The 12,256-nt window shown below is 50.4% G+C and overlaps 1 protein-coding gene across 16 annotated transcripts in view; it reads left to right on the top strand.

The window, feature by feature from the left end:
* The window catches only part of PLEKHA6 (pleckstrin homology domain containing A6), a 145,992-nt gene that overhangs the window by 60,971 nt on the left and 72,765 nt on the right, over nucleotides 1-12,256 (top strand). The window contains exon 1 of one of the 16 annotated variants that reach the window (XM_084790527.1): nucleotides 3,303-3,577. The exons of the other annotated variants lie outside the window; for them this stretch is intronic. The gene's annotated coding sequence lies outside the window, so the exon portion shown is untranslated. Of the gene's footprint in view, nucleotides 1-3,302; nucleotides 3,578-12,256 lie in introns of those variants that run through there. 16 annotated transcript variants of the gene reach the window in all.

Raw genomic sequence — 12,256 nt, 5'->3', positions numbered from 1 at the left:
TTCTGGGGTCACTCCTGAGGAGTGGGAGTTCTTACCTGTAACGTGCCAGAGAGTGGAATTTGAGGAAATTTCTTGTAGCTTCCCTGTCTGAGGTACAGTTCTGTTTTGTTGGATCCAGTTTCAGGTCTGACACCTTTTTTTTCTCAACTCTGACATCTTTCTTCTCCCTAAAATGTTTTGTGCATGTGTGTGTGTGTGTGTGTGTGTGTGTGTGTGTGTGTGTGTGTGTGTATGCACCTGTGTACCTGTGAGATGAACTTTGCATTGACTTTTGTATGGTTCTGTCTGGTCATGTGTTTTAGAACCAGTTTTCCCCCTACATGGATCTTTTCATTAAACATATGTATTTATTATGTGTATGTATGTGTGTACCTGCACATGCCTCATGGTGCGCATGTGGCCATCAGAGGATAACCTTTGGGAGCTCCAGGCCGATGAGAAACCATGTCTGAAGTCCACGCAGGCTGCAGGGAATGACTGAACGACCGACCGCAGAACGGTAGCATAAACAGCACTGAGCGCGCAGGGCCAGTGGGTCTGCACTTGATTACTGTTGGGGTGAGAGGCTAGGAAGGGGGTAAGTCAGTGATCTGGTAGTTGCCAGTACACTTGGCTACAAGACACTGCCAAGCAGGAAAGGGAGAAAACTGGTAGGGAACCCACTAATGATTGCTTCTTACAGTGCTCAGGTGGTTCAGCAAGGTATTTGCTCACGCCTTTAATCCCAGCAGTTGGGAGGCAGAGGCAGGTAGATCTGTGAGTTTGAGATCAGCTTGGCCTACAAGTTCTAGGCCATCCAGCGCTACATAGACCTTGCTTCAGAGAGAGAGAAAGAGGGATGGAAGACACTATCTCAGATCTTCCCCAGTCTTCTTAGAGGAAGGCCCCATCACCTGCCTACTGTGCCCTTCCTAAGATACACTGAGTTGGGGAGTGGGTCAGCCAAGTATGCTTGTGAGCCAAATGCAGTTTATGATCTAATTTTGTATCAACTGTTAACTAAAAATTGCATTTATATTTTAAGTACCTGGAAAACACCCAAAGAAGAACATTATTTTGTCAGCATCTCTGTGGATGCTGGGAACTGAAACCTGGTCCTCTCGAAGAGCAGCCAGTGCCCTTAACCGCCAAGCCATGTCTCCAGCCCTTTGAACGTGGCTCTCTATACATAAAAACTATGACATTAAAATCTTCATGAGCACAAGGAGAGTTTTATGGACAGAGCCACGCTGGCCCTTTCCAGTTCATCTGGCTGCCCTTGCACACTGGGAGAGCTGATTTGATGCAAGGGTTCTGTGCCCAGAGGTAGGCATCTACACTCTAACCCTTTACCTAACACCTTTCTTGACTTCAGCTCTAGGCAAGTGCAGTCATGTTGGTAGTCATAAACCACTCTTAACCCGATCCTGGGAATGAAGCTCATCGGTAGAGCACTTCCTTAGTACGCACAAGTCCCTGGGGTCTCGAGTCACTCCTCTCATTGTTTAATTTAAACAGTAGAATACTAAATTCATTGCACCTTCCACTCACTGTTTCTTCCACATGCTGTGTCAGCCCTCTAATATTGTCAGGAGTGCGGTCAAGCTTCATTTGACTTTTTTTTCTAAATATATTTTATTAATTTATTCATATTACATCTCAATTGTTATCCCATCCCTTGTATCCTCCCATCCCTCCCTCCCATTTTCCCCTCCCCTATGACTGTGACTGAGGGGGACCTCCTCCCCCTGTATATGCTCATAGGGTATCAAGTCTCTTCTTGGTAGCCTGCTATCCTTCCTCTGAGTGCCACCAGGTCTCCCCATCCAGGGGACATGGTCAAATATGGGGCACTAGAGTTTGTGCTAAAGTCAGACCCCACTCTCCACTCAACTGTGGAGAATGTCCTGACCACTGGCTAGATCTGAGTAGGGGTTCGAAGTTTATTGCGTGTATTGTCCTTGTCTGGTGCCATAGTTTGAGCAGGACCCCTGGGCTCAGATCCACCCATCGTAATGTTCTAATTGTAGGTTTCTAGGACCCTCTGGATCCTTCTATTTCTCCCTTGCTTCTCTCACTTAGAGTCCCAATAGACAGCGGGGAAGACTTCCTATTGGGACTCATTTGACTTTGGAAGCACTGAGTTTAAGGGGAAGCCTGGCTGCCTTCCTGGAAATGCTCAATAGAAAGTGTGACCTGTGGAGACCGAGCCTGGAGCCTGGAGGTGGGGAGATGAGAGACAGCTGCAGGGAGGTCTGCAATGTGAGTCTGTGACCTTGGCCCACAGATCAGAGATTTCCCCCAGCAGAAAAGAAGTGATGCATTGTGACTACTGAGCCAGGGGAACTCTGGAGGTCACCAAGCCGACTGTCAGAAAGCAGACTGAGAAACATGAAACCAACCCTTGAAGGAGCAGTAAATAGCAAGGCGAGTGGCTGGGCTCTCCTGGAGTCAGAAGAAAACCAGTAAAGCTAAGTGTGGAGTTGTGATGGGGAGGACACTGGATATCTACTGTGTGTTTCCTGCCTGAAACACGTTCTCTTACTGAGACATGGCGTCATTTACATCCGCACTCAGGGAAGTCAAGGGACCATTTCTCAAAGTCAGCGAGTACCGGGTCTGACTTTAAAGCCTTCTCTTTCCGTTCTGCCAGCCAGGGATGCCAACTTGGGCTGGCAGGTCTTCCCCTAGCTTCGCCAGGCCATTTTATTTCCGGCTTCTACATTTGTCACTATGACTGCTACAGTCTTTTGCGGTTCTCACGTGGCCTGATCGAGTTCTGTGTGCAAACATGAGGGAAGGGGGTGGCCCTGGGGAGGTGCTATGCAGAACGTTGGAAAAGGAAAAGAGAAAGAAGTACATTTAGAAATCCCTGTATGCACTCAGGAAGCAGAGGCAGGTGGATTACTGTGAGTTCAGGGCCAGCCGGGTCTACAAAGTGAGCCCAGGATAGCCAAAGGCTACACAGAGAAACTCTGCCTTGGGAAAAAGAAAAAAAAAAGAAATCCCTGTATGTCAGATCCATAAAAGAACATTCTTCCTTGGTTAAAAAAAAAGTCTCAGAATCTTTGCTCCTACACTGGGAGTTTGGCTAGCACCCTTATTGTGACCACTTTGGTACCTGGGCCTGAGCTGCTGTCAGGGATTGGGGCTGTGAGAGTGGCAGACAGTGCCTGGCAGGGCTCTCTGTGTGCTTGCTCAGTATGCCCTGCCGCCTTGCTTTCTGGAGCTGCTGCAGCTAGGGGGCTGTCTGCTACTCAGGAGGAGCACCGGAAGGCAAGGCGGGCAGTAGGCGGCAGGCTGAGGAGCAGGGGCGTGCTCCGTTATGTAGGACCCAGTCAACCTGCAGATTCAAGATTGCACACACCGCTTTTTCAGAGCCTTTCTCTTGGGGTTTCAGCCAGTGTTTGTTCAGTTTGCACTGGAGCAGAGTGAAAGAGAGAGAACCCGCATCTTTCTCATGGGAGCCGAAGCCAAGGCAGCTGTCACAGCTGCCACCTCGGGTACTTTTCTTGGAACAGGATTGCTGCTTTTCTCCTGCTCAGCCGGCGCTCGTGCTCTGCGTCTCCCAGCTGGGCTCTAACCCTCAACATGAAAGGTAAAATTAGAGCTCTTGGAGGTCTTAGCTAGGAAAGACTGGGGCTACCCAAGCCTTCCAGGGAACACCAGAGAGAGGACTATGTCACAGTAAAGGATGTAAGTCCCCTTTCACCCTTCTCCCTTTCTGGTGTCCCCTCGTCACTCCTGACAAATGCAATCCTAGATCCTTCGTCCCCAGGGTCTTCCACAGAGATGTCCCATTTCTAGAATGGAATATGAATATTTGTGTCCCCGGGGTAGGGATCACAGAGGCACCTTATAGAGGTGGGTCTGTACTGGAGTGTCCAGCGAACTCATGTCTCTGGGTGAGCTTTGGTGTGGGGCACTTGGTTCCCCTCTGGTGTAGCTAACCAACCAGTGTGGCTTCCCAGTACGATCTCCGATCTCGGTGTACAGGTAGCTTGAACCGGCTGAAGGAGCGAGAGCTGTGGGAGGCAAACGCCAGGAGCACTTTCGACTTAGCGCAGGGCAGGAGGGAGGGCCAATGCCTTCGGTGGGTGGGGCTGGCATTATGCCTGGGTACAGATATTTGGGAGGGAAGGCGATTAGTGATAGAGGGCGAGGCTGGCCGAGCGCTGCTCTGGGTTTGTGTGTTATCAGCTGCACAGGGGCAGGCAGGACTCGGCAAGCCACCTCATACAGGCACCGATGGGCAGGCAGCTTTGATTCGCTGCCAAGGCCCATCTGAGCAGTGGCTGGCCTTGTGGGCAGCACATGCCGTGAGGCAGGATTTAGCAGGGTGGGTGGGCCAGGATGAACGGGGCTCAGTGAGAGCATGGAGGTGGGTTTTGAAAAGTAGATTTAGGGGTGATGAAGTGCATGACATGAGCTAGAGACAGACCCTGCTACAGGCTTTTGCTGTTCTCACATGACCTGATTTGAGTTCTGGAAAGGATTAGCAAAGGGTGCTAGGGAACCCCAAACTCTGCTGTCCTAAAGTTGCAACCACCGAAGAGGAGCTCTCTGCTCCCTGTGAGGATGTAATCTGGATCAGAAAACTAGGGTTGCCTGTTGCCTTTGAGGAAACAGTTGTGTGATAGGCACTGTGGACCTGGCAAAAGTATTTTGAACACAAGCACTCAGTGCCACTGAACTGGGGTAGGGTTAGGATACGGCAAGCACACGCTCCTCGCTAACAGTGTCATAAGCAGTTTGTATGGTGTGGCTATTTGTGAAACCATGGGAATTTAAAGAAAAGGTTTTTTATTTATGTCACCAGTTTCTCCTAAATAAAATTTCCAGTGTTGTCTGCTTGGTAGACGCGGCTGGGTATGGTCCTGGCCCACAGGCAGCACAACAAACAGTCGGTGGTTGTATCATTCTCCTAGCTCAGACCCACAGTGCTGTGTGTCCTCTCTCCTGTCACAGCCAGTGTGGGGCTTCAGCGCTGCTGTGTTCTAGCTGCTGCGGGTCATGCATGCTCAGTCCTCCGTCTCTTGGCACCGCATCAGGTACAGGGTGGCAGAGGTGGACAGGAGACAACTCTGACCCTGTGACAGTTCCCTGTGAGAAGGCAGAGAGTGCCTATTCCTCCAGTGTAGATGAGGAAGAAGCAGAAACACGCTGCCGCCCTCTGAGTGGGTGGGAAGGAGTGGTAAACTCAAGATCCAGTTCCGAAGCATCGTGCTGGTGCTGGTGCTGGTGCTGGTGCTGGGGGCTGGTGCTGGGGGCTGGTGCTGGTGCTGGTGCTGGTGCTGGGGGCTGGTGCTATGGCTGGTGATGTGGCTGTGGCTGCGGTTGGGGCTGGGGCTGGGGCTGGTGCACGTCCCTCTGGCCACCCTCAGCTCTCAACTTGGTACTGTACTACCTCCCTCTGCTTCCCACTCCCACCCCTCACCACCCCCGACTCCTCACACCCCCCACCCCTCACACCCCTCACACACACACCCCCCACACACCCCTCACCCCCCCCCACCCCTGACACCCCCACCCCTACCCCTGACACCCCCTACCCCACCCCTACCCCTCCCACACCCCCACCCCTCACATATGTCACCTCTCACCCCCCCCTCATCAAATGAAGAAGCTGCTTGGAAGGGAGAAGCTCCCCCCTTTGGCCTCTGCCTGTGTCTTGCTGATGTGATGCTTGCTGCCATGCCCACAGCCTGCTCTGTATCTCAGGTATTTGTCACCTGGGCCGGATTGTCTTTTTGTCTTCAACTTGAATTATTTAAAGAGTAAAGAGGATGATAAGATTAGAGTCTCACAGAAGAAGCATGCGGGGCCAGGACGGAGGAGGATGCTTGGTGAACATGCATTCATGAAATAACCAAACCCTTTCTGGTGTTCTGGAGTTGGCATGGTATCTCCCCAGAGTCCAGGCTAGCGTGTTTGTGGCTTCTGTCCCTGCCCATGTCCAGCACAGAGGGAGGTCTAAATCTTCAAAGTTTAGGATCTTTTTTCTTAACTTTTAGGATGAACTTAAAAACAGACATGGAAAAGTCATCTGCCCGTTGAGTCCTGAGTTTTCAAGTTTTGGTCTGTGACAGCTACGATGAAACAAGAAAAGTGAGGAGAGTGTACCTTTGGTTTTGTTGTTGTGGTTGTTGTTTTGTTTTGTTTTTTAAGAGAGCAAAATGGGCCGTGGGTTGTGAAGGACTTCTCTTAGCCGTGGGAGATGTGTTAAAATAGTCTGAGGTTACAGCTTTCTGTCTTTCCATGGGTGGGTGGTGAGAGGAGACGGTGGTCGGTCTTTACAGTTTCCTTATTTGGCAAAAACAAAAAGTTGGCAGCCTTCCGTTGGTTCCTCAGATTTCAATTTTTGAAGTTTCACTGGCCCATGAAGTCCAAAACATTTTGCCTCCAGGATTTTCTCTAAGCAGGCCCTTGGCTAAGGCTCAGCGGCCCTCACGCCTCATGAGCTCAAACTGAGTTTTGGCTTCCCCATTCCCAAGCTGAGTGAGGTCTCCTCTCCCAAACAAGGCCACTGGCCAAGGGTCAGCCCTTACATCCTCTTCTGTGTCCTGCGTAACACCAATGGAGGCTTTCCTTTCCAAGCTACTGGGCTGGGCCTTGTGGCTCCTAGCCACAGGGTCATCTTTTGGAAACGATGACATCATCTCTCCTTGGAAACCACAGAGGGGATTTGTGGATTGTATTTGGGGAGTAGCACAGGGTCTATTTTGTACCTGGGGTCTCGGTGCCCAGTGTTAACCATCTAGAAACATTTCCTCAGAGGGTCAGGGGAAGGGCATTTACAATACCCAGTTCCCAGGGCTGAAGTCTCCTCAGCTTTTCTTGAGCTCTCCACGATAGACCGAAACACTTCCAAACTAGGAGGCTCCCAGAGGCGTTCGTGCAGCAGACTTGCCCCCCACCCCGGCCCCCTCCTGAAGATTTAGACCTGGGATTGCAACAGGAATGTGGGGTTCCCCAGGTAGATCCCCAGCTACCAGAACCTCAGGCTCATGGCTACCCTGACCGCGTGTGTAGACTTGTAGGTGCAGAGGCATTGTGGGGACATTTAAGTTGGGACCATCCTCAAAACTGAGCCAGATGCTCTTTTTTGAGATGCGTCCTTTGGCCCTTCTTCAGGAGCACAAGATCAGGCTTTGTCCAGTGCAAGAAATTCCTAAGTTAGGCAGGTGGTTAAGTTGAGGGAGTACGGGGTAGATCCCAGGCTCTTCTGTGGCAGAGAGGTATGGCGAACTTGTGTGAGGCACACAGGACTCTGGTCCCAGAGGCCAAGCCTAGGTGCCAGAGAGTCCGAACTCTGCATGGGTTTGGAGCAGTGATATGGGAAAGCCTATACCTGGAGCCTCTAGCCGATACTATGGGCCTGTTCAGACTAGCTGGAGTTGAGTGGTGGGGGCGGGGCACAAAAAAGAAGGGACCCAAGAACCGCACATTAAAAAAAATCTCAGTTACTTAAGGGTTCATAGCAGCACAGGGCCCATCTCCTGTGCACTGAGGTTTGTGGGAGGCCAGTGATGGCGACAGGCATGTCTCTTAACTCATCTCTGGTCACTTCTACTGGTGGTTTCCTTCAAAACATTTTTGATGTGAGCTGGGGATGGTGGTACCCGCCTTTAATCCTAGCACTTGAAAGACAGAGGCAGGTGGGGGGGCCTGTGTGAGTTGGAGGCCATCCTGGTTTACACAGTGAGTTTTGAGCCAACCACAGATACATAGTGAGACTCTGACCCAAAAAACAAAATGAAACAAACAAAATAAAAATCCCTTATTGCTAAGGGTTCCCAGGCCCTTGCTGGAGTGGAGGCCAGGACCTTGCTCCTGCTACGTAAGTGCTCTACCATGTCGATCCACCCCCAAATCTAAAAAACAAACAAACAAACAAACAAAAAACCCCAAAACCCTCAAGTCTATGTATGTGAGCGTTTCTCTGTGTAGGTGCGTGCACAAGAGGGCAGGTGCCTACAGAGTCCTGTGACATGGACGCTGGATGCTGAGAACTGAACTCTGGTTTCTTACAGAGTCAGTCAGTATGTCCTCGTAACTATAGATCCATCTCTCCAGCCCCACTTCCCTCACATTAGTTTTTTTTTTTTTTATCTTGAGATAGGGTCTTACAGTGCTACTAAGACTGACCTTGACCTTGGTATGCTCAAGGAAGGCCTTGAACTTGTGATCTTCTCGCCTTCCTCCATAATGGCTAGGATTACAGGCATACAGCACCAAGCTTGGCTGATAAAGAAAGAAATTTCCCCCTAATGTTGAATAGGTCTAGAATGCAGAATGAAGAGTCCAGCCAGATTCTTGGAGATAAGAATTTCTTTAAAGATCTTCAAGCCAGGAGGCCAGATGGATGGGTGAGTCATTTAGCATGGCTAAGGTCAACAAGGGCTTGCCTTAGCTTTCCAAGCTTTGCCGTGGGACCTGCGGCTCTAGAGCTAGCGTAGTCTCGAACTCATACATGGCTGTCAGGCAGCTCAGCCCCTTTCTCCTGGCCTCGTCTGCTCCTTCTGAATCTGATTGCCACCGCCCCACTGGGAACCATGCAGGGTGTGGTTCTCCATGTGATAGACAGCTGATCGCATCCCCGGTGACTTCAGGTGACCTGTTCTACGAGGAGGAGCATGTGTTACCAACGTTAGAATCAGGTAATCCGTCCGATGATTGATGTCATTGGGAAGATGGCTTGGGGTAGCAGGATGAAGCTAGGTGTTGGGCAGATCCAGGGCCAGATCGGAGACACTCATTGGGATGACTGGGTTGATCACATTGCAGTCATCAGTAAAACCCTAAAATGTGTGTCTGGAGCCAAGAGACTTGAGTAGAGGAGGAATTGCTGTTATTGACTAGGGCTGGCTTCCCATTTAAAAAAAAAAAAATCTCCTAGGGCCATGAGATGGCATCAGGAGGAACGTGCCAAACCTGTTCCTCTGGACATTGGTGTGTTTACTCCCTGCTCACCCTGTGGAACGCCCCATCCTCAGCACCTCCTAATGCTCAGAATCCTTTCGTCCTATTGGTCCACGTTCCCATAAGCTCGGATTCCCCCTCCTTTCAGGGTTTGCCATATTTGGGGCCATTTATCCCCCTTGGGGATGCCCATAGGGTACAAGCAGGGCAGACGATGCCATGGGAAGGTGGAGAAAGTGCTGGATACCCAGTGAGGTGGGGAGCTGGGAGGCATGTTTGGAATCTTTAGGCATGTCTATACCTGAGGCTCAACCAAATAACAGCATCACATCGCCTCTGCCAGATCTGTTCAGGGTAGACAAGCAGCAAAAAGGGCTGGGCTCTGAATCTTCTCCCCCACCTCATGCCAACTTGAATTCCAGGGAGCCAGCTCCAGGTCCCAGGAACCCGGAGACCCCTCTCCAGGTTGGTGATAAGGTGGATGGCTGTGAGCATCTTCAGCTTAAAGAACTCTGATGATTGCTCTGAAACCTCTGTCTTGGGGGGGAGGGGATTAGAGAAGGGGTTTACGTAGCTCCCCCACTTTGTTAGTGACCTTTGTTAGTTGGGGCCGGTGGGAATTAGGGTGAAAGGCAGAGTATATATTCGATACCACATAAAACCCCAAGTAGTCTACAGTAGCTTCCCAGCAATTTTGTTTGTTTGTTTGTTTGTTTGTTTTTCGAGACAAGGTTTTTCTGTGCCACCCTGGCTGTCCTGGATTCACTCTGTAGACCAGGCTGGCCTCAGACTCAGAGATCTGCCCCGCCTCTGCCTCCCGAGTGCTGAGATTAAAAGTGTGTGCACAATGCTTGTCCTCTGTAGCCGTTTGAATATATCAGTGACAAGACTGATCTCAAGAGTCACAGAAGTGGGGTAAAGGCTGAAAGGAGACTCAGGCCAGGCCAGGTCAGGTCATGTTTTGTTGCCTAATGCATTCAAGTCTGGTTGTTGATTACTGCCGGCTGAATTAGGAGAAAGCTTTGTCTGGGGGTGTTTGTGGATTCTGGAATGCTGTGAAAGCACTGTGCCTATACACTGCCCTGTGTAACCTTCTGGTTCAGAATTAATCTTCCCATTTCACAGACGAGGAAATGAAGGCCGGGAGGGGATTAGGACCCTGTATAATGCCATGTAGTTGGTAAGCATTTGTGTTATGATTCCAGTCCAGGTCCAACTGTCATGAGCCAGTATTTCCTCTGGGGCATGAATATCACCTCTCTGGGGATGAGTGGACGATTGTTGAGGGTGGGATTGGAGTCTCCCTGGCTTGACATCTTTCCCCACTGGGAAGCGCTTTTGATAGACCTCATTTGTCCACTTGTGCATCGACTTCTGGGATCTCAGTAGGCAAAAAGCACAGAGCAGAAGCTAAAGTTGAGCTCAGTTTGTGGCTTACGAGAAGAAACCAGCTGGCTTTTTGGGGGGCTGTGGGAGCCAGGAACAAGTGTGAGCATGTGTAATGAGAGAAGAGCCATCCACAGCGGAAACGGTTCTGCGCAGAACTACTAGCGTGCTGTGTCTGGAGAAGCCTTGCATGGAGTAGGGCCATCTGTGGAGGAGTGTGCGAGCATCGCTGTTGCCAGATAAGCACGAGAGGGAGATGCAGCTTGAAGCAGGAGGAATTCAATTAGAGGGTCTCGGTGGTCTTCATTAGTGATGTGAAAAACAACAGCCAGAGGAAGTGCTAATTCAATCTGGGGACAGTGTGGCCTGCCTTTAACACTTCACTGGAAAGGTGGGCATTGCTCTGCTGTGTGGGCAATGGTGTGGGGGCAGGAGAGGGGGTAATAGCATGAGTACCCGTCCTCACCTACCTTCTTGGTGCTCTCAGATGGCCACTCCTATCTCTAGATGACTCTAGACCAGGCAAGATCTGAACTCTGAGTATGCATGTCCCTGTGCTCGTGGTGTTTCTCTGTGCAAAAGAGCCTGCTGCCAGTGGACGTTAAGCAGTGTAAGGCCCAGCGACTCTGGAAAGGGTACGGGCCTGAGCTCTTTCCCTCACTGGGAAGGTGTTCAGTAGGAACGGCGGTAAGTTAGTTGCTATAGGAACAATGAATAGCCGATCCAGCCAATTGCAGAACAGAAGATGGGGGTGGAGGGTCATTGGATCATGATGCTGGTAACAGAAAAGTGGACATCCTTAAAGAAGATGAGGTGGGCAGATTGGACCCTGTGACCTGGAGGAATCTTGAGTCTTAAGACAGCAGAGGACCCAGGATGATAGACTTGTTCTCTGCTCGATAATGCTGTCCTCTGGGACTGTATCTGAGTTGTGCCCACTTACTGGCAACCAGTTCAGAGTCCTTTGGGTATGAGTACTTGCCACTTTCCTTGGGGACATCAGCTCACCTTTACAGCCATACCCATTCTCCTGTTGCCAGCTCTTTCTCGAGCATCCCTGTTGCTTCTCGGTACTTTAGAAGTCAGCCTGCCTGTTTTCTCCAGCCACTGCACCTTTGTTCTTCGCCTTTTCCTTCTCGATTGCTTCCCTTCTGTCTTCTGATAGAGGAGACGCTGGGTGCTTTCCACTGTGCCGTTGTGCCCTGTACTAGTTGTGACTTCTGGGCCCAAGTTACTAAAACTACTCAAAACCAGCTTACGCCTTGAAGGTTTCTGGCGTGTTTCTCAGATCTCTCTGTCAGAGAAATGATTGTACGAACTAGGTTCAAGTGGTTGACTGTCCTGGAGGTAATTGTTGTTGCTCTCGGTGTGCTGGCTCACTCCTGTCCCTCACTATGGAGAGCAGTTTTAGCCTAGTGGGCTGCCTACAGGGGGAGAAGATGGGAGAGTGTCCCTCTGGTGGGCGTGTCAGCATTCGGCTCACTTGGAAGTGGAATGGTCTCTTTCTTCTCTCAGCTGTAGTCTTCACTCCCAGGGAGGACTCTGATCAGGTGAGATCAAGTGCCTGCCCTGTGCCACCAATGTAGCAGTGCCAGGTTTCAGGAGCATGGCTGTCACCATGGTGACCATGGATGGATGCTGTGATGTGGCAATTTCTACAAGGTGGCTTGGTCTCCATGCCTACAAGAATTTGGCTTGGAGAGTTTTCATGTCCCTAAGCAATCTTGCACGAGAAGTTGTTTTTGCGTTTACATACATGCACCTGATGAATTCAAAGCACACCACCTTTGTACCTTCTCTTGTCCTCTTCCCACTCTTTGTAAAAGGATTTATGTGTTTATTTATTATGTATACAGGATTCTGCCTGCACACCAGAAGAGAACACCAGATCTTATTATAGATGGTTGTGAACCACCATGTGGTTGCTGGGAATTGAACTCAGGGCCTTTGGAAGAGCAGCCAGTGTTCT

This window comes from Acomys minous, assembly GCF_964271855.1.
Source record: "Acomys minous genome assembly, chromosome: 1".
Lineage (NCBI taxonomy): Eukaryota > Metazoa > Chordata > Mammalia > Rodentia > Muridae > Acomys > Acomys minous.
Note: the sequence above shows the minus strand (reverse complement) of the source record. Positions and strands in the feature narration are given on the sequence as shown.